Source organism: Tenrec ecaudatus, chromosome 12 (genome assembly GCF_050624435.1).
Source record: "Tenrec ecaudatus isolate mTenEca1 chromosome 12, mTenEca1.hap1, whole genome shotgun sequence".
Classification (NCBI taxonomy): Eukaryota; Metazoa; Chordata; class Mammalia; order Afrosoricida; family Tenrecidae; genus Tenrec; species Tenrec ecaudatus.
Genome location: NC_134541.1, coordinates 141,698,257 through 141,719,902, shown reverse-complemented (window position 1 = coordinate 141,719,902; position 21,646 = coordinate 141,698,257). Strand labels below are relative to the sequence as shown.

General features: G+C 41.1%; 1 protein-coding gene across 1 annotated transcript in view; it reads right to left on the bottom strand.

The window, feature by feature from the left end:
- Nucleotides 1-21,646, bottom strand: part of LOC142422177 (uncharacterized) — a 76,250-nt gene that overhangs the window by 9,918 nt on the left and 44,686 nt on the right. Inside the window, exons 6-8 of the transcript XR_012779061.1 lie at nt 14,515-14,645; nt 13,531-13,656; nt 5,698-5,842 (exon numbers count right to left, since the gene is read on the bottom strand). The gene's annotated coding sequence lies outside the window, so the exon portion shown is untranslated. The remainder of the gene's footprint in view (nt 1-5,697; nt 5,843-13,530; nt 13,657-14,514; nt 14,646-21,646) is intronic.

Genomic DNA, 21,646 nt, shown 5'->3' with positions numbered 1-21,646 from the left:
GGTCTTAAAGGCTAAAAGGTAAACAAGCGGCCGTCTAGCGCAGAAGCAACAAAGTCCACATGGAAGAAGCACACCAGCCTGTGTTCACAAGGTGCCAAAGGGATCAGTTATCAGGTATCACAGAACAAAAAAATCATAACATTGTGTGTTCACCTCCATGATACGATAGCTGAAGACAAATAGCTGCATAAGCAAATGTGGCAAAAAAAAATCTGATGGTGCTCGGCTGTCAAAAGAGATAGTGTTTGGAGTCTTAAAGGCTTGAAAGTAAACAAGCGGCCATCTAGCACAGAATCAACAAAGCCCACATGGAAGAAGTACACCAGCCTGTTCGATCATGAGGTGTTGAAGGGAGGGATCAGGTATCAGGCATCATCAGAACAGAAAATCTTGCCATAGTGACTGAGGGGGTGGGGAGTGCACAGTGGAGACCCAAAGCCCATTTGTAGGCCACTTGAGATCCTCTTACAGAAGGATTTCTGGGAGGAGACTCGGTGCGATGTAGCAATGGTGAAAAATACAACTTTCCTCTAGTTCCTAAATGCTTCATCCTCACCCCACTATCATGATCCCAATTCTACCTTGCAAGTCTGGCTAGACCAGAGGATGTACCGTGGTACAGATAGGAACCAGAAAGACAGGGAATCTAGAGTGGATGAGCCCTTCAGGACCAGTGGTGTGAGTGGTGATCCTGGGAGTGCAGAGGGAGGGTGGGTTGGAAAGGGGGCACTGATTACAACGATCTACATGTGACCTCCTCCCTGGGGACGGACAACAGAAAAGTGGATGAAGGGAGACGTCGGATAGGGGAATACATGACAAAATAATTTATAAATTATCAAAGGTTCATGAGGGAGTGGGGAGGGAGGGGAAAGAATAGGACCTGATGCCAGGGCCTTAAGTGAAGAGCAAATCTTTTGAGAATGATGAGGACAACAAATATACAAATGTGCTTTACACAATTGATGTATGAATGGATTGTGATAAGAGTTGTATGAGCCTCTAGCTCAGAAGCAACAAAGCCCACATGGAAGAAGCACACCAGCCTGTGCGATCACAAGGTGCCAAAGGGACCAGGTATAAGGCATCATGCAAAAAAAAAGTATATATATATGTGTGTGTGTGTGTATATGTATGTATATGTGTGTATATATATATATGCCATAGTGAATGAAGGGGGAAGTGCAGAGTGGAGACCCAAGGCCCAAGTGTCGGCCACTGGAGATCCCCTCATAGAGGGGTTCAGAAGAGGAGATGGGTCAGTCAGGGTGCGATGTAGTACCGATGAAGAACACAGCTTTCCCCCAGATCCTGGATGCTTCCTCCCCCCAACTACCATGATCCGAATTCTACCTTGTAGGACTGGATAGGGCAGAGGTTGTACACTGGTGCATAAGGGAGCTGGAGGCACAGGGAATCCAGGGTGGACAATACCTCCAGGACCAAGGGTGTGAGGGGCGATGCTGGGAGAGTGGAGGGTGAGTGAGTTGGAAAGGGGGAACCGATTACAAGGATCCACATGTGACCTCTTCCCTGGGAGAGGGATGGCAGAGAAGGGGGGGAAGGGAGACTCTGGATAGGGCAAAATATGACAAAATAACAATCTATAAAATATCAAGGGCTCATGAGGGAGGGGAGAGCAGGGAGGGAGGGGAAAAAAAAGAGGACCTGATGCAAAGGGCCTAAGTGGAGAGCAAATGCTTTGAAATGATTAGGGCAAAGAATGTACGGATGTGCTTTATACAATTGATGTATGTATATGTATGGATTGTGATAAGAGTTGTATGAGCCCCTAATAAAATGTTTAAAAAAAGAAATGATGTCTCTGTCCTGTGTCAGGACCTTTGGACCTTTTCACCGCAGCCTTGGATCATTTTGTTTGCCAGAGTTAGACTTGCCTCTCAGTTAAAAGGGCAAAGAAAAAAATAAACTCTGCTACCTTCGTGCTATTTAAAATGGTTTAGCCCCCTCCTCAGACTGTGTTTGAAATGAATTTGCCTCTTTGTGATGTTTGGCTTCGGATCTATACATAATAGTGACTTTATTAGATAGAAACCAGGCTACTGCCAACAACACATTGCGTCAAATTGGGGCCAACTCATTGCTCAAAGTTTACATTTGCAAACCCACAAGGGCTGCAGCAACCTGCCCAGCTCCTGGAACACAGGAAGGAGGATGGTGTGGGATGGAAGAAAAACAAGAGACCTGATACAAGAAGCTGAGGCAGGTGGAGCCTTTTCCCTGATGAGGAAGAAGACTTCCCGGCAACTGCAGCGCATTAATTTATACAGACAAGGCATACGGAATTTCATGGCTAGTCGAGGGGTGTGGGAAGCTGGGAAGAGGAAGCATAGCTGATCTGCAGATTATTGTGCTTCAGCGGTTTTACAGGGAACAAGAGGGGGAACTGTCAACTGTCTCTTAGGTGAAGGACACGACACTTGTTGTATCCGCTCCTTGACCTGTCAGCACCCTTCCATGGGGCCCTGCCTCAGCCGAAGGAAATGATGATCCTGCCCTACTAGTCCAAGAAGTAGACAGTTTTGCCCCCCAAGAGTTTGCCTCCAGCTTCTCCCAGCCTCCACCAGTTGCATCTCACACTGGACACTTGCAAACATAGGGACATTCTGGTCAGCAAAACTCACACACATCCACTGTGTCTTCTACCATGCACATTCACACGTGCTTGTTCTCTGTAAAACCACTTCTTAACATAGTAACAAGGAAAACCTGGATCAGCACTCAAAGGTGACTTGTGTTCAGAGCTGATCATTGAATTTGGACACCTGGGAATCAGAGTTGAGGCACTTCTCCCAGGGCTGGGTGATTTTCTCAGCAGAAGGAAGGGTCGACACCAGTAAATGAAGTGCATGACTCCTGAGAAGGTCATCACGAGCAGATGAGAATGTCCTAAGTATCATGGGGAGTCTCGGGACTGTGGTTTATGATGAACTGGGCTGCTAATTACAAAGTCAGCAGTTTGAACCACCAGTGGTTCATTTGGAGGAAGATGAGGCTTTCCACTTCCACTGAGATTTGCACCCTAACACACCTACAGGGGCAGTGCTACTCTCTCCCCTTGTGTCTTTGAGAGGAAATGAGTCAATGGCAGTGATGATTTTTGGATGTGCTTTTGGAAGGACACTGCATTCTGGGTAAAATAAGATATGTATAATTTTACTATACTAAATGGAGAGAACACATCACTTTATTGCATTTTTTAATAAATAGACAAATTGTGGGTAGAGACATCATTGCTATCTCAACTTTATAGGTGTAAAACTACAAATGGAATTCTTAAAATTTTCAGCTGTGTATCCCCCAGAAACTCACCTCATGCTCTTTGTCCATGTTCTTTGAGCTTTTAGGGGGAAAAAACAAAGAATTTGAGGTAGGCTACTTCAATGCTATAGGGTGAAATTTGTAAGATTTTCATGTGAAAAAAAAAAGAAAAAGAAGAAAAAAAAAAGATTTTCATGTGAAACTATCAGAGGACAACTCTTCATACCTAAAAGAATAGGTGAGCAAAATGTCCCAATGGGGAACAATTCTTCTATCCACACATGTTCCCATCATTGCATGTTTCCATTTTCTTAAAAATTCATGTGTTCCATGTTCAATTTCCTTAGTTAAAAAAAAGTCTTTGAAGATTAACAATTTATAACAAAATTTACTCATCATAAGCTTCTGAGTTAACTTTTATGTCTTAATTTAACTGACCCAAGATTATACAGCCCCGTTAGCCATAATTATTAGTATTTTTACCCACACTTGTGCCTCTGGTCTTGGGTGACAAGCCAGGTTTGTGATAAGACAGACTTTAACCCACTTTGTCATTTATGCTTCTTGCTTCTGCTGTCATGTGGTTATTTTTCATTAAATAAAACTTTTAAATCACAGTCTTATACTTACTTAAAAATGACTTCATTGTTCATGCTTAGATCTTTGGATATTTTTAGTTGTATGCCTGTGTGTGGCTGGTGGGGGACATGATCTGATACAAGGATTCATTCTTCTGCATGTGGAAATCTAATTCTTACAGAATCATTTATTTAATGGTTACTTCACTTAAGAGGATTTAATACTCTTATATAAAATAAGTTTACCTCAGTTGTATAAGCATATAATTCTTACTTTAAAATTTACTCCATTGGTCTATATGGAGTTCCTCTGTGAAGGATTACACTCTATTCTGCTCACCAAATAACAGGCAATTTACACTCACCCAGAGATGCCTGAGAGTAAGGGCTAGTGAATCACTGCCCAAAGAGGAGGAGGGATTGCATTTGTCTAAATGGTGAGATTCTGTTTTGCAGGAAACTGGATGACAGTGGAATCCCCAGTTATATTCATTTGTGTATAGTATTTATTATGTATTTATTGCACGTTGTTTTCCTGATTATTTGATAGCCATACAGCTGAACTGAATAAAGAATGGTATATGTATTGAATGTTAAACATTAAATAATTTAACACTTTGTGAATGTAAAAAAACTATAATATATTATTATTTTAGGTAATTACTTGACTAAACAGCATTAATCTAAAATTTCTGCACCTCACTGCATCAGAGATGTTGGGTGCATTTGTGTCAGCTTTAATCATCATGGTTCTGTGTCCATCAGAAAAATACATACACTGCCACATCTTGGACCATCCCCACTTGTTCCTAGAGAACAATTTTGTAGCCACTGTTTGTGTATCTAATTAAGCATTTTCTTCTATTTTATTGACACTCTGTCAAACAGGATATCCTTCTCTAGGAACTAGATTCCCTGATCGCAGGTTCAAAATATGTGAGAAGTCCCACTATTCTCAATTCTAAAGAGCATTCTGAGATATTAGTCTGCAATTTCTTCCTCTTGTGACAAATTTGCTATTTTTTTATCAAAGTTTCCTTCCATTGAATTTTTGCTTCATTATGACTCCAAAGAGTAATCTCAAAAATGACACCTCCAATCAGACAGGTCATTCCAGTTTCCCTGTTCCCTATGTTAGGGATCTCTCTCTGCCTGAAACACTTGTGTCTGCATAAACCGAGACAATGAGTAGCAAGAATCTCTAATGACATGTCACAAGTTTAGCCCCAGATGTCACCACAGTAATTATCTCAGACATAGAAAATCAACCAGTCACTACTCACATTGCAGAGGGAGCAAAGCAGATGGACACCTGACCCTTCAACAAGTTCTGATTAACAGATAGAATGATAATAACCATGACAATCTGTATGCCAAGAAGGAAAATGAATCATATGGGATGCCAGTGAAAGGTCAGGGTCACTTTTAATATTTGGACTGCAAACAGAGAATGCTAGTTTCTCCTATTAAGCCTGCAGTGAGGAGAAATTTAGAGAAAAACTGTCCAGGGGATGCTGAGAGCTAAGAGAGGAAGCCTTAATTCTAACACGTAATCCTCCCTGTCATTCATCTGTGCCTGTCTATGGCTTTGTGTCTGTGCTCAGTGGGTCCTGTGCACCCCTGCTGCCCATGTCTCCCCTGCAGGGGAGGTTTGTGTCTGAGCTCACACTGACATCCCCTCACTGTGCTCCTTGCACAGTAATCCATGGCCTTGTCCTGAGCGTTGATGGAGCTCAGCTGCAGGAAGAACTGATTCCTCAGTGTGTCTCTGGTGATGGAGAGTCGGCTTTGGAAGGATGGGTTATAACTTGTACTACCCTCACAGCATATTACTCACATCCACTGCAGTCCCTTTTCTGAGGTCTGGCAGATCCAGTTCCAACAGGAAATACTGGTGATGGAGAAAACTGAGACAGTGCAGGTGAGGGACTGCTTCTGGGAAGGCTTCACCCATCCTGGTCTCGACTGCTGAGATTGCACTCCTGTAAATAAAGATAATTGGTCTCTCAATTACTTGCAGTTACAACCATCCCTGTAGACCCAGGTCAGATATCTGAATCTCCCACCTTAGGGAACTGTCACCTGGCACAGGAGAACACAGAGCAATAGCATCTTTAGACCACAGCTCTGCTTTGCCAAGAGACCTAGAGTTCTGCTGAAGAGAACTGACAACTTTCAGTGCCCAAAAGTGAAATTTTGACCTAGTGCCTGAAGAATGATTTGCATGTGAGTTTTAAAAGTTTGGCATTTGAATAAGGAAGACCAAAAAAATCTATCCATTTGAATTGTGGTCCTGAAGAAGACAGTTGAAAGTACCGGAGACTGCTCAAAGAACAAACTATCTAACTTGGAGTGAAGTGAGGGGTATGGAAAAAAAAAAGGCCTTCAAGGAAATGGACTGACAGTGTCTAACAATGGGCTGAAGCATGGGGACACTTGTAAAGAAAGCACAGGACCGTGCTGTGTTTTGTTCTGTTGTGTATAGTTCACTATGGGGTCGTAACCAACTTCATGGCAGGTAACAATAACAAATGGGTGATGGTTGTGGTTGAGTCATTTGGATGACAGAAAGCATGCTGGCTGGGAAGTAGGTTGACCATAACACAGAGCCATGTGTAAGCAGAATGGTCACAAATGTGATACCGTGTCTGTAAACTTAATTGTTTATGATCTGATCCTGTAATTGCAGAAAGGTAATGAGTCAAGAGGTAGTACAGTGGAGAGGTCTGACTAGAAGATCTTTCAGGCCAGTTAGTAGCAGAGAATCTGATGGCAGGGATTCTGGCACCTGAGCTACCCAATGTAGAGAGCAGGTAAGGGCTAAGAAATCTGCTATCCACTGCCTGTGAGCTAGGTCACATAGCAGTAAAGAGGTTGCTAGTGCAGAGACCGAATGCAGAACTGCTGTACTGACCTGGAGTTAGACCAGTGAGCAGCAGAGAGACCCCACTGGTAGAGAACTGTCCAATGCTCTGATCAAGAATTGTATCAACAGGGAATATTTCCGTTCCAAGGTTTACCTGCTTCGAAAGCTCCCCAGGTTCGCCAACTACATACAATTTGTATCTTGTTACTTTCAAATTATTATTTTTCTTTTAAAAAATACTTTTTTGGGGACTCTTACATCTCTTATCACAATCCATATGTTCATCAAATGTGTCAAGCACATTTACACATATGCCACCATCATCATTTTCAAAATATTCTCTTCCCACTTGAGGTACTGATTTCAAATTAATTTTCATCCCAATGTACAACCTGTTTCCAGCCTCCAATTAACTACATACCTGTGAGTGTGGTGTGAGTCTGTGCAGCTAGTGGATGGAGTTGTCAAACCCAGCTGAGCAGGGAGTGAAGTACAGGGAACTCTTGGGTGTAGAAATGGTGAAGGAGTTGGAGAACGGTAGTGGTATATCTGACCTCCAGCTTATAGTACTCACCTTTGTGCTGGTTGCAAATCTGTTCCACTGTGAATTACTCAAATAATTAAACTACACCATAAATGCGTATCTCCCCACAGGTTATTAAAAATGCCTTAAATTTTTCTGAGTTTTTATTCCTAAATAAATTAGCAATAACTTGATGACACTACTTTGTGATGATTTAAAAATACAAACCTTAAAATTTACAATCGTTTTTTATTTATATTGATCACATTTCATGTGTTAGCTAGACATGACTGTATTAATGAGAAATGTAAAGTATAGTGAGAATTGTGTATGTGTGTATATGTATATACATATATATGTTGAAAAAATATATGAAAGTCAGTAAAATCATCATTTAAATGATCCCAGACAATAAATTCCAAAACTAGTTGATATTTCACAGCAGAAAGATTGTATATATATATATTTGAAAGTGATTGACTAACTTCATGAACCAGTGTGGAGTGATGGATTGCTTTTATATGGCCTTTCTGTCCACTGCTTTGTCCTTCCCAACAAAGAATGGGTAAGGCCGTGCAAATGAGGTGTATGAAATTAGAACAAGCGGGACACACACACACACACGCACACACACACATACACACACCCTTTCCTCTTGTACAGAAAGTATCTAAGCATGGCACCCTCCACGAAGTCTGTGCAGGGAGGGGCCGGAAGTGCGTTTCGCCAGCGTCTGGCGTGTATTTCGGCCTTTGTCGGCTGCTGTAGTCAGGCGCAGCGTCCCCGTGACGCCCGGAGATGCTGCGGGCAAGAGTTTGAAGAGGATCTTACGCACCGGTGGGGGTGGTGGAGCCTTTGGGAAGTAAGTGTAAGTTGTCGGGACGACGGTGAGTGAGGAGAACAAGTGCGTTTCTGTCTCTGAAACCAGGCGAGCGACGCATGGACGTGCGGCGTCAGGACCTGGGCTCCTGAGTGGTGGACAGCAGGCGGGAGCCATGCTTTCTGGGGTCTCACTGGGAGAGCGCCTGTAAGGTTTAATTTAAACACTACTCTTGAGCTCATATGTCCTATAAGGTATACCCACCAAAAGCTATCAGTTCTTCCTCATCCTATCACAATATAATTTCCAACCCCAACTGATCTTCCTTCTCTAACCCAAAGGCCCAACCCATCCCCTTCTATATAACCCAGAGCCCTGTACAACATCTACAGCTGGAGCACTATGCAACATGAACTATAGCAAACAGTAATAACCACACAAAAAATAAAGGTCAACAAAAGCCATCGACTGAAGATTACCCAATCCCAGTGGAATACACAAAAAAAGACATTGAACTACTAAAAAGAGAATATAAAAGAACATTATTTACTACCTGCGGTAGTTCCATAATCTTGTGTCAATTTGGGACCTGAGAGGATTAAGAGCGAAGGGGTCAAGTCTAGTCTGTCAATCGGATCTTAGCCAGTGAGGCTTCTGTGTGGGCATTGCCTTCTCCTGAGAATTCTGTGAACTCCTGATTTCCTCCTTGAAGGTGGGAGAAACACTCTCTCTCAGCTCACTCCTTTGAAGACGCTCTACTGACAAGACACATGGCAATAAGCTGATAGACTCCATGCTCTGGGAACTGGAGAAGCCACGTAGAGACCCCTTCCAGCTCTGAGATGATTCTACCACCACTGGATCCACAAGACTTTGCACCAGTTGGCCTGTGTTTGTTCTGCATTCAGCATCACTGCATGTTTCATTAGTCAGAAGAGAACTTAATAGATGGGTATTGGACATATGGGCTAATATCAGACTTAGGGACTTGATCTGAACTGGGCTGGGATGTCTCAACATTCAACAGTTCTTGTATATAAAGTTCTTTCTTATACACATATGAGTGTCTATGAATTTGTTACTCTAGTTTACCCAGATTAACACAGTACTGTACAGAGATTTAGGGATAAATCTTGAAAAACAAGAAATTGAGATACTAAGAACCACACACCCAAAAGGAATCTAGAAGCTAAACAATGAGATAACAGAAATAAAGTGAGGGTTACATCAACTGAGCAATAAAATGGAAGAATATGAAAGTTGAATCAGTGAAACAAAAACGCTAGAGAACTGAAGGAAGTCTGAAGATGATGTGGGACATCAAAAATGTTAGATCCTCATAACACCTAAAACAAGACATATAATAGACAAATCATCCAAATTCTCTCAAGGAATAGGGGAGAATCTCGAGGACAGTCAGAGCAATAAATAAGCCATCACCTAAAAGTTAAATAGGCAATCCCATACCTCTCCTTAGGAACCATGCAAGAAGGAAGAAAATTGAAAAATATATACCAAAATTTGAAAAACATTGTCAACTAAGAACCCTATGTCCAGCAAAGATACACATCAAATATGAAGGAGAAATAAAGGTATTTCAAACAAGAAAAATAGAATTCCTTAAAAATATATATAATAAAAACATTAAAAATATATTACCCAGATCTCTATGGTCAGAAAATAAGTAAAACTCCTACACACTAGCATATTTCCACCACAGTGTGTAACACAACCTAGAAGTCAACATACTGAAAACAGTGCCAGACAAAATACAGATCTAGTTGGGAAAGAGATACTTGAATGAACTCTGCCCACCTCCCCTGAAGGTAAATACCAAAACACAAACTATATGACATAAACTAACCTATATTTAGAATCCATACCACTGGATATCAATTGACTAAATGCACCAACCAAAGGCCAAGGGTGCCAAACAGGTACAGAGAACAGAGAACAAGATCCATCTGATGCCTTGAGAGATACATCTCTTATTCACAGACAAAAACATGGGGGAGTCAAAGGATGACAAAATTTTTACTAAGTTAATTGCAACCAAAAAGCAAAACAAAAACACTCCCAGGAGTGTCAATATTAATCTCTGACACAATAGACTTCAACATAAATGACAATGAGACACTGGAATGGACATTACGTAATGAAAAAGGATCACCAGACCAAGAACACATTGCCGCAATGAGCTTGTATGAGCTCACAGAAATACATCCATCAAATCCACAAGGAGAGGAAAAGAGAAATCACAATTGTACTCCCTTGACTTCTTGGTGTCTTATGGTTCTGGCTAGTTCTTCTAGCGCAATGTTGAGAAAGAGTGGTGATAAGGAACATCTTTTTAGGCTTTCCTTTTTCAGTGAGAATATTTTCAGTTTTCCCCATTGAGTGTGCAATTGATTTTTCATATAGAATTTTGTGTGGAGGAATTTCCATCATTCTCCTGATTTGAATGTATTATTATTTTTTTATGAATTTTTTTTAAATTTTAACAATTTATTGGGGCTCATACAATTCTTTTCACAGTTCATATATATACATACATCAATTGTATAAAGCACATCTGTACAGTCTTTGCCCTAATCATTTTTTTCTCTTTTCTTCTTTTACATTTTATTAGGGACTCATACAACTCTTACCACAATCCATACATATACATACATCAATTGTATAAAGCACATCCATACATTCCCTGCCCCAATCATTCTCAAGGCATTTGCTCTCCACTTAAGCCCCTTGCATCAGGTCCTCTTTTTTTTTTTCCTCCTCCCTCCCCCTTCCCCCCTCCCTCATATGCCCTTGGTAATTTATACATCGTTGTTTTGTCATATCTTGCCCTATCCGGAGTCTCCCTTCCCCCCTTCTCTGCTGTCCCTCTCCCAGGGAAGAGGTCACATGTGGATCCTTGTAATCAGTTCCCCCTTTCCAACCCACTCACCCTCCACTCTCCCAGCATCGTCCGAATGTATTATTATTTTTATGTGTTATTGAGTTTTATTGGCCAGGAATTTATTGAGATCTTTTGCATCTATATTCATGAGAAATTTTGGTTTTTAGTTTTCTTTCTTTGTGAGATTTTTGCCTGTTTGTGGTATCAAGATTACTCTAGCTTCATAGAACAAGTTTGGGTGTCAGTACCCCTTTTTATATTCTGGAACAGGTTGGGTAGAATAGTGACAGTTCTTTTCTGAAAGCATGGTAGAATTCTCCAGCATAATTTGGCAAAGAAGTGAAACACTCGCTATTTTCAGATAATATGATTTTATATAGAAAGAATCTCATGTTCTCCACAATGGAATTGTTGGAAATAATTGAGGAATTTAGTAAAGTAGAAAGATACAAAATTAACCAGCAGAAACCAATTAGACCCCTGTGCACTAATGATGAAAGATACAAAAAAAGAAATCAAGAAAACAATACCATCCACAATAACTACAAAGTGTTGAAAACCTATGAATAAACTTATCCAAAGAAACACAATCCTGTACAGAGAGAATTAGAGATCATTAAAACGAGAAGAAACCAAGAGGCCTACACAAATGGAAGTAAAGAGCTCTACCAAGACTTTGAACTGTCAGTAGTGAGACTAAGATTGACTTAGTACATTAATATCTTACTTGATCTTTCATTCTGGCAGACCTGTGATTTATATTATTATTATTATGGCAGATATATATTATTCTGGCAGACCTGTGATTTACATTGTCAGTGAGCATTAGTATAAATTTTGCCTGATGACCAACCCCATTGTTTGTGTAAATAGCTTCCAGTCATGTAAGGATTAATTCTGTACAGGTGAATAACTCAGCTATTGTAATGGGCAGTTAGGCTACACTGGTCCAATATCCATCCCTCAAGAATGTCTTAAAAATTGGTATTGGGCTCTGATCAATGACACTATTAACGGAAGATTCTTATGCTCCAAGGTGATAATCAATAAAATTCTCAACCATTAATTCACAAAGATGTCTCTAAGGGGAACCAAAGGCAGATTAAACAAAACAAAACATAGATCCAGGAACAGATTTGGGGATTGCACTAAATCCCAGTTCCAATCTAAGAACAATTAGTTCCTATGACAGTGCCCTCCTCTATAAGTGCCCTCATGAAGGAAACAGAAAATATGGTGCTACAGAAAAGTGTGATGACGAAATTAGATGGTACCGGCAATCAGATAGAAGAGCGTCTGGGTTCGTAAAGGCTTGTGTCCAAACAAGCAGGCATCTAAGTCAGATGTCAACTAAGTCCACATGGAAGAAGCACACCAACATTCATGACCCAAGGATTTTAAATTATATAATCCAAGAATGAAGGAAGGAATAATATCAGAGCTTAAATTGTGAGATTCTGTTTTGCAGGAGGCTATGGATGAGAGTGGAAGCCCAAGATACACTTGTGAGATCTGCAAAGGAAATAAGCCTCTGGTGATTTCCCTCTATTCACAATTGAGGAATGGGAATAAGCTGATTACCAGAGTATTAGAGAGATGACTAAAGGAGATCAAAATTATAAACTAGACTTGAACTGTTAAAACCTTGTCATTTGATCCTCTCTCTGATACACTTTATGCCTGCTTTGATTTTCAATATTTTGTGTGTGTTAGTGACTATGTTAGTTTCATAGTGGAGTTTATCTCTGATGTGTTTTGTCATTGTGAGCATCCTGCATCTATTGTTGTTACATGATTTTCTGTTTTTCATTATATGAAACCCACGATTGATGAACCTATAGAGTCAACAAATACAATAAAGATTCCTGGGGGTTGGGGGCTGTTGTTGAGTGAGGACAGGTAAAGGGGAGCAGATATCAAGGAGTTCAAAAAGGAAGAGATGTTTTTAAATTGATTGTAGCAGCAATCTTACAATACTGTTTCATGTGATTAAACTATGGATTGGAATGATATCTGTAAGTACTCCCAATAAAAGGGTTGGGGGAAAATACCATACATTTGAGCTTAAGTTTGAGCTCCTGTCCAACAACCAACTTCTAAAAAAGAGATAGAAAAGTGTCCACTAGGGATGGTATCTGTTTTTGAAATTAATTCACCTCTTTGTGATGTTTGCCATAGTTTATATAAGCAACAGTTACTGTACTAGAAGGAAACCACCTTGGGCCAAGTTGAGGCCATCTGTTTGCTCAAAATTTACAGCTAGAAACCCACAAGGACTGCAGCGACCTGCACAGCTACTGGAACACTGGAAGGAGGACAGTTGGGGATGGATGAAGGACAGGAGACAGGATGCAGGCAGCTGAGGCCAGGAGGAACCTTTCCCCTGATGAGGAAGAAAACTCCCTGGCAACTGTGTGCATTCATTTATACAGGCAAGGCATAAGGAATTTCATTGCAAGGTCAAGGGGAGGGTGAATTAGGAACAGGGAACAAGAGTGTGTCAACTTTAGCTTAGCTGAAGGCCACGCCTCCTAGTGTGTCAGCTCCTTGAGCTGACAGTACCTTTCCACGGGACCCTGCCTCTCCTGTGGGAAGTGATGATTCTGTCCTACTAATCCAAGAAGCAGAAAGCTTGAGTTTATCTCACATTTCTCCCAGCCTCCACCAGTTGCATCTCACTCTGGACACCTGAAAACACAGAGACAGTCTGGTCAGCAAAACCATCACACAAATCCTCTGTGCGTCTCTCTGTCATGTCCATTCACATGCTCTCTATAAAATCACCTATTAATAGAACCACACGGAAAACCCAGTTTAGCACAGACTCATTGGTGACTCGGTGTGTTCGGTCCTGATTTCCTGTTTTGGACACTTGAAAATTTCAGACCTGGGGCACCTCTCCCAGATCTGCAGGGTCGGGGCTGGGTTAGTTTTTATCAGCAGAGGGAGGGGCTGATTTGCAGGTACTTGTACTGTATACCAGTAAGTGACGGTGCATGACTTCTGAGAGGGCATCACAAGAGCAGATGAGGGCCTTCTAAGTATCTTGGGGAATCAAAGGGTGTTGTTTATTACGAGTTGGGCTGCAAATTAAAAGTCAGCAGTTTGAAACCACCAGTCATTCATGGGGAGAAAGGTGAGGTTTTCTCCTCCCATTAAGATTTACAGCCTCACAAACGTACAGGGGCAGTGTTATTCTGACCTGTTGTGTCACTTTGAGAGGTAAATGACTCAATGGCTGTGATGATTTTTGGAGGAGCTTTTGGAAGGACATTGCATTCTGGATGAAATAAGTTATGGGTAGTTTTATTATTCTAAACTGTTAGAACACATCAATTAATTTCATTCTTAATAAACAGACAACATGTGGTTGGACTATCATTTACCAACTCAACTTGTTAAAATTTCAGCTTGTTCTTTCTCAATCATGCTCCTCCTCCATGTCTTTTCAGTTCTTGGGGGGGAAATGTTTCGGTACTAACTCATTTGTATAGGGTGAAAGGTGTAAGATTTCCTCATGAACTTACCACAGACAACTCTTCATACCTGGAAGAATAAGCAAGTACAATGTCCTGATGCGGGAACAACTCCTGAATGGTACTCTCCAGACCTGTTCCCTCACTGCATGTTCCCATTTTCTTAAAAGCTCATGATAAGTTTCATGGTCATTCTGTTACCTTTGATAAACAAAGAGGAAAAAAGCTGCTGTGAAGATTAATCATTTGATAACAAAATTTAGTCACCATAACCTTCTGAGTTAACTTTTCTGGCCTTAATTTAACTAACCCAACAGATAGATTATACAGCCCCCTCTTAGTCATACATGTGTGTCTCTGGTCTTGGGTCACAAGCCAAGTTTGTGGTAAGACAAACTTTTATCTATTTTGTTTTTTATGTTCAGTGCATCTGCTATCATATGGTTATTTCTCATTGAAATATAACTTTGAAAATCACACCCTTATATTTATTTGAAAATGAATTCATTGTTCATGTTTAAATCTTTGGATATTTGTTAGTTTGGGGTCCATGTGTGTAGAGGGTGGGGTGGGGCTGTGATCAGACAGCGGGATTCATTCTTCTGTATGTGGAAATTTAATTCTTACAGAATCATTTACTTAAGGGATCTTTCATGAATAGATTTAACACTCTTCTGTGGATTGTGATAACAGTTGTATGAGCTGCTAATAAAACATTTTTAAAAAAGAATCAAACAAACAAATAAAAGAGTTGCAAAGAGGCAAAAAAAATTGGTCAAGAAGTTAAGAGTCACTACTCTAAAAATATAAGTTAAATATTTTAAACAAGCTATATATCCCTAGATTTAGTCTAAAATTTCTGTAAATAGTTTGAAACTGAAGGATATTAAAACTAGTCCATGAGCTCAAAAATAGTATCTTGAGGCTATCTGATCTGAACCTAGGGAACATTTCAACAGGCTTAATACAATAAACACTAATGACCTGATGAGCTGGGAGCGGAGGAGAGGGGGGAATAACAAGAACATCATATATGAAGGAAGCAAAAGGGCATTAAAGGCAAGAAATCAAGAAAAAAAGTGGACATCAGAAGAGACTGAAATTGCTCATAATTGTAGAGTAGCTAGGGGAAATAGACAAAATGATGCAGTCAAAGAGCTGAACATAAAATCTCAAAGGGCAGCTCAGGAAAACAAAGTATTAAAGAATTAATCATTTGGAAAATGAAAATCAAAGTGACAATGAAATGCCACACACACATAAGGCTATAATAAAACAAATTAAAAAATTGTCTAGGATGTTGCAAAATCAGAGTCCATATGCACTGAAAGATGGTTCAGCCTCTTTGGGGAACAGTCTGGAAGTTCCTCAAAATAGTAAACATACCACCACGTGGTTGTTGATAGATGCCATCCAATCAGTTCAGACTCATAGCGACCCTATATATAATAGAAAGAATGACTGCATGGTCCTGCCCCGTCCTCACAATTACTATTGTGTTAGAGCCCATTGTTACAGCCACTGAATCAATTCATCTTGTTGGTGGTCTTCTTTGTTATCCTTCTACCAAGCACGATGTCCTTCTCCAAGGACTAACAACATATCCTTCTGATAATGTGTTCAGAGTATGAGAGAAATCTTGGCATCATCTCCTCCAAGGGTATTCAGCTGTACTTCCTCCAAAACACATGTTAGTTAATATGGCACTCCATTGTGATTTCAATATTCCTTACCAACACCTAGTTCAGATGCATCATTTCTTCTATGGTCTCCCTTATTCATGGTTCATTTTAAACATGCATCTGAGGCCATTGGAAATACAACAGCTAGGTTAAGGAGCATCGTAGTCTTCAAAGTAGTGTCTCTGCACTTTTAATACTTTAAAAGATCATTTGCCACACAATTTCAGGCAGCAGATAAGTGCAATGTCATTCCTCTTCAATTCTTATTTCCTAGAATAGTAAAGCATATGACTGCATGATTCAAAATGGTCTGTACAAATCCTTTTTTGATGACTTCAAATTTTCCAAGACTCATATTTTGTACATGCCACATCATGATTAATGGATGTGTCAATGGTTTCTTCTCAGTTTGTTATGCCATATTACCAAAGGAAGGTCACGAAGAGACTTGCTTCATCTCAATTAGTGGTTCTCAACCTTCCTAATGTCGTAACCCTTAGAACAGTCCCTGTTGTTGTGCTGAACCGCCCCCCCCAACCATAAAACGAATTTCATTGCTACTTCATGACTGTAATTTTGCTAGTTATGAATTGGGCAACCCTTGTGAAAGGGTCATTCGATCCCCGTGAAAGGGTCATTCAACCCCCAAAGGGGTCATGATGCACAGGTTGAGAACTGCTGACTAGATCATTAAGGTCAACTCTACTTAGAACATTGGAAGTGACCTGTAAGAAGAATAAACCATAGCCATCTTGGAGGAAGAACAGCCAGAATGCTCCTAAGACGCGAGGATGGTAAGCCTTAGTCTCACGTATTTAGACATGTCATCAGGAGAGACCTGTTACTGGAAAATGTTATCACACCAGGTAAAATGGAGGATCATTGAAAGAGGAAGATCCTGCATAACAGTGGCTGCCACATGGGCTCAAACACTAGTGTAGGGATGGCCCAGAAATGACCAGTGTTTTGTACACAGGGTGACTATGAGTTGGAGCCAACTTGAGGATCTCTGAGGAACTATCTTTTGAGGTGGCAACTCTTCCCTCATCCTAGTTTGAGTGTCATCCTACCTGAGGGACCATCTTCTGGCACTGCATCAAATGATGATCTGCTGCTATTCATATTGTTTTCAGTAGCTAATGTTTCAGAGGTGGTCTGCCTCTCAACCTTAGTCTGTGTGAGTCTGAAAACTCTGAATCCTGACTACCATGGGTGGTATTTGAAAAAGCAGCTGGCATAGCTTCCAGCTTCAACATGCACACCACCACAATCTGACGAACTGACAGATGAACAGTGACATCCACTCTGATTGTGTATAGACTCCAAAGACTTGAAAGCAGATCCTCAAAGAGGGACGGGCATACCGTTGTTCATTGCAGGAATGTCAGCAATAACCAAACAGCTCCAATAAGATAAATGTTCGTCAACAGATGAACATACAAACAAAATGCAAATACAAGTACGGCTGTGCCGGTAGAAGAAATGAAGTCTGGATACAGTAAGGACAGAGCTTGAAGACATGCTGAATGAAACAAGCCAATCACAAAAGGATACATATTGTATCACTTCATGTATATAAAAAGACAAGAAAAGGCAAATGTTTAGATAGAAAAGTTTATTAACAGTTACTAGGGTCAGGATAAAGTTGGGGGTGGAGGGAAGGGGTGATGGGAAAACTACATGGATCATGGAATGTTAGCTTGCAAGCAGATTCTTGTAATTGTTGTCAATAAGGCTAAAACCTGGAAATAATAAACAAGCAAAAGTTGTGTGATGGAGATACAAGGGGGCTTAAGAAGTTTGTGGGAAACTTCCATGATTTTCTATTTTATTTGCAGTCATCGCTGGGGCTATTTTTTGCTGCTGATTTGTTTGCTGCCCTGCTCTTGCACCTGCCTGACCAGGACCAGGGCCTTCCTGAAAGCTGGAATGACATGGTCTACTGGGGTGACCAGTGTCTTCCAGCCCCCATGCTCACTCAAAGCAGAGCTGCCAACACCTGTAGTTGCCCAGGAGCCAGCAGAGACCCCCCACACTCCCTATCCCCAAACCCCCACACCCCCTTGCAGCCAGCCCCACCTTGAAGGAATGAGAGGTAATTGGGAAGCATGGCTACGGTAGGGTCTTCTTTGTTCCCAATTTTCTCCAGGTCACAGTCCAGCTGCTTGGTCATCTTGGGAGAGCTTGCTGCGACATAGAGGGGAAAGACCCAGCCAGTCAACTTGGCAAGTTATTCCTGGGGCCCTTGCTCAGGTAAGCAATACAAATGCCTGCATAAGATGCCCACATCCTGCCTCCTGATCCACATTCTGGTCTCCAAGCTTGACTCCATCAGCTTCCCCATCCTAAACCTGTCCCCTCGGTCCCATCTGTTCCAATGTCCACATCACAAAGTTGAGTGTCAGCTTCATTCTTTCACCCTATATGCTACCAAATCCTGCCCGCACCTCCCACCATCTGCACCTAACCCAAAATGGCCCCAATATCTCCCTTCAGCCCCCACTCCTTTCCCTTGGCCATGGCCACACCACATTCTTGAACTATCCCAACAACCTCCTACCTGCTCTCGCTGCATCCACACCTGCACCCTTTCTCCAAGTCCCTGCACCAGGCTCCATACTGAAGCCCCAGTGACGTACCGAATATTGCCCTGACCATGTCACTGGTCTGCTCAACTCCCTCCAAAGGTTCTCTTCCCTCATCAGGAAGCCTGATATGAGTTCTTGGAGCCCGGTTAGCACCAGGACCTGGTTGGCCTATGACCAGCCCCAATCTTCTTCTTTCTTGTCCTTTCAAATGGTTGTGCCCCTGAGGCATTTGACAGGGAGGACAGGCCCAAGCAATTTTCCTGCACCTTTATCCTCAGCTGTAAGTGCCCCATGCCTTTATTTCCACTCAGCCTGTGCTATAACCCTCACTTCCAGCTAGGACACCCAAGGCCACTTCTGCTCCGTGTCAGCATGACCGGGAATGGGAGGAGTATAGTCATGAGTATGATCCGGAAACAGGTAAGTGAAAAATCAGTCTGGAGATAAGACTTCATTAAGCATAGAAATTCAGGAAAATATGTATCTTACTTGATATGGCAGAGATTAATATGACATCGTAAACAGCCGTTCCTGGTGCCTAAATTCCCACCAACGTATTTGAAAGTTCTTCTTAACACCATACAGGAAAGAATTCAAATTACATTTTGATCAATGACCAATACTAATTTATTAGTATTATTGTTGTAGGATGGGTACCAAGGGGGCAATATTGCTTGGTGACTATTGTCATATCACAGAAACCAGATGAATTCAAAAGATTCTAAGTTTTATTTTCACATGTATGGGAAAGGAGAATGGTGGGGTGGGGGCGGAGGAGGGTTGGGATCCTTCTTCCAAACTCCAGTCTCCCTGTCTCTGTTTTCACAGGGTATACATACAGGCTTAGCAAAACAATTCTTTCAGACAAAAATCTTAGAATGACAGGTACATGCTGGGAAATAAAATTTTGTTTTAATAAAGATCTTATGTCACAGGGCTTCCATTACTTAAATCTCACAACCATCGCGTCAGAGCAACACCCTTTGGGTTCCTGAGTCTGTAACTGTTTACTGGAGTTGAAAGCCCAGTCTTTCTCCTGGTGAGCGGCTGGGTGCTTAGTGTTACTCCTACCATGAGGAGTAACTCGTAACCACTGCACCAACAGGGCTAACTCGTAACCACTGCACCAACAGGGCTTTCCCATTATTTAGGGACTATACGTCTTGAAGAGACAGACCAGTTGTGCAGTTCCTTGCCCTTGGTGAAAGGAGGAAGGAAGCCTGGAGTATTCAAAACATTCAGATAAAAATAGTATCATTGTCAGCAAACTGTAATACATTTTCAGTGTTGATTAACATCAGGCCACCTCTTCCACTTTCCTATATCAATAGGGATTTCATTCTTCCAACTGTCCCATTCAGTAGAAGGCATTGAGTTTAGTGTATATTTGTGTATAGTAACTCCAACCCATGTATTCTATCAGGACATTAATAGGAATCATTTTTCTTTAAAAAAAATTTTAGGAAAAAAAAAGAGGACCTGATGCAAGGGGCTTAAGTGGAGAGCAAATGCCTTGAGAATGATTGGGGCAGGGAATGTATGGATGTGCTTTATACAATTGATGTATGTATATGTATGGATTGTGGTAAGAGTTGTATGAGTCCCTAATAAAATGTAAAAGAAGAAAAGAGAAAAAAAATGATTAGGGCAAAGACTGTACAGATGTGCTTTATAAAAATTGATGTATGTATATGTATGAACTGTGAAAATAATTGTATCAGCCCCAATAAATTGTTAAAAAAGAAAAAAGAAAAATAGTGAGGCAGACAAATGAGATGAACAGCAACAAAAAAAAATTTTTAATCAGATCCTGTAATTCTTTGATAAACTGATATTGTGCCTTAAATCATTTGCCTCAATGTCTTTTTATTCCTCTCCTTAGTAATTAACGTATCTTAAGTGCACAAGTGTATTTATATAGTTCAGTAAATTTTAGCTCTGTACACACATAAGTTTTCTACTCCTATGAAGAGTTACAGTTTTGGAAATTCACAGGGACAGTACAACCTTGTCCCATAGGGTCACTATGAGACAAAATTGACTTGATGACAGTCATTCTTTTTTTGGTATACATGTATGTATCATACAGTTCAGCACACCAAGTTCCCATGCGTATTTGACTACTCTCCACAAACTCTCCCCATACTGATTATCTTCACCTGATAATGGTGTTATTCTGGGTTGCCCAGAGAAACAAATTCATAGAGACTCTTATGTGTATAAGAAAGAGCTTTATATACAAGAGCATTTGTATATTAAGCATTTGTATATTAAGAAAACATCCAAGCTCAATCCAGATCAAAACTGTAAGTCCAATAATAGTCCATATGTACAGTACCAGTCTGTAAATTCCTCTTTAGACTCACGCAAAGCATGCACTGATGCCAAGTGCTGGCAGATCACAGGCCAGTGGGTGGAAAGTCTCGAGGATCCATGTCAGTGAAAGCATCTGAACACCGGCAGGGGTCTCCATGTGACTCCTCCAGCTCCCGGACTCTACAGTAGCTCCATGTGTCTTGTCAGCAGAAATGTCTAGTAGGAAGTGAGTGTGAGTCCCACCTCCAGTGAACTATGTATCTCCCTTGCTCCTCCAAATGATGTCATCAAGCTGTGACCCTTCACTCTTAAGAGTCTCAAGTTGACAACAGATTAGGTAACTGCCACGCATATTAATCAAGCTCAAGGTGGAGTTACCTCACCTTAGCACCTGTGGCAATGACCAGGTCCCAGTCCATGTGTGGATGGTCTATATGAGCACCCCACTGGGCCACACAATTGTATCCCTCTTTTTACTTGTGAACAAAAAACAGAACATTAACAAAGCTAGAACAACTAACCCAGCGAGTTGAAACATGAGTGCTAATTCTTTAAACACCTCTGAGTAGAACTCATAGTGAGCTCAATACAAACTTCTCATTCAGAAGGGGCAGGT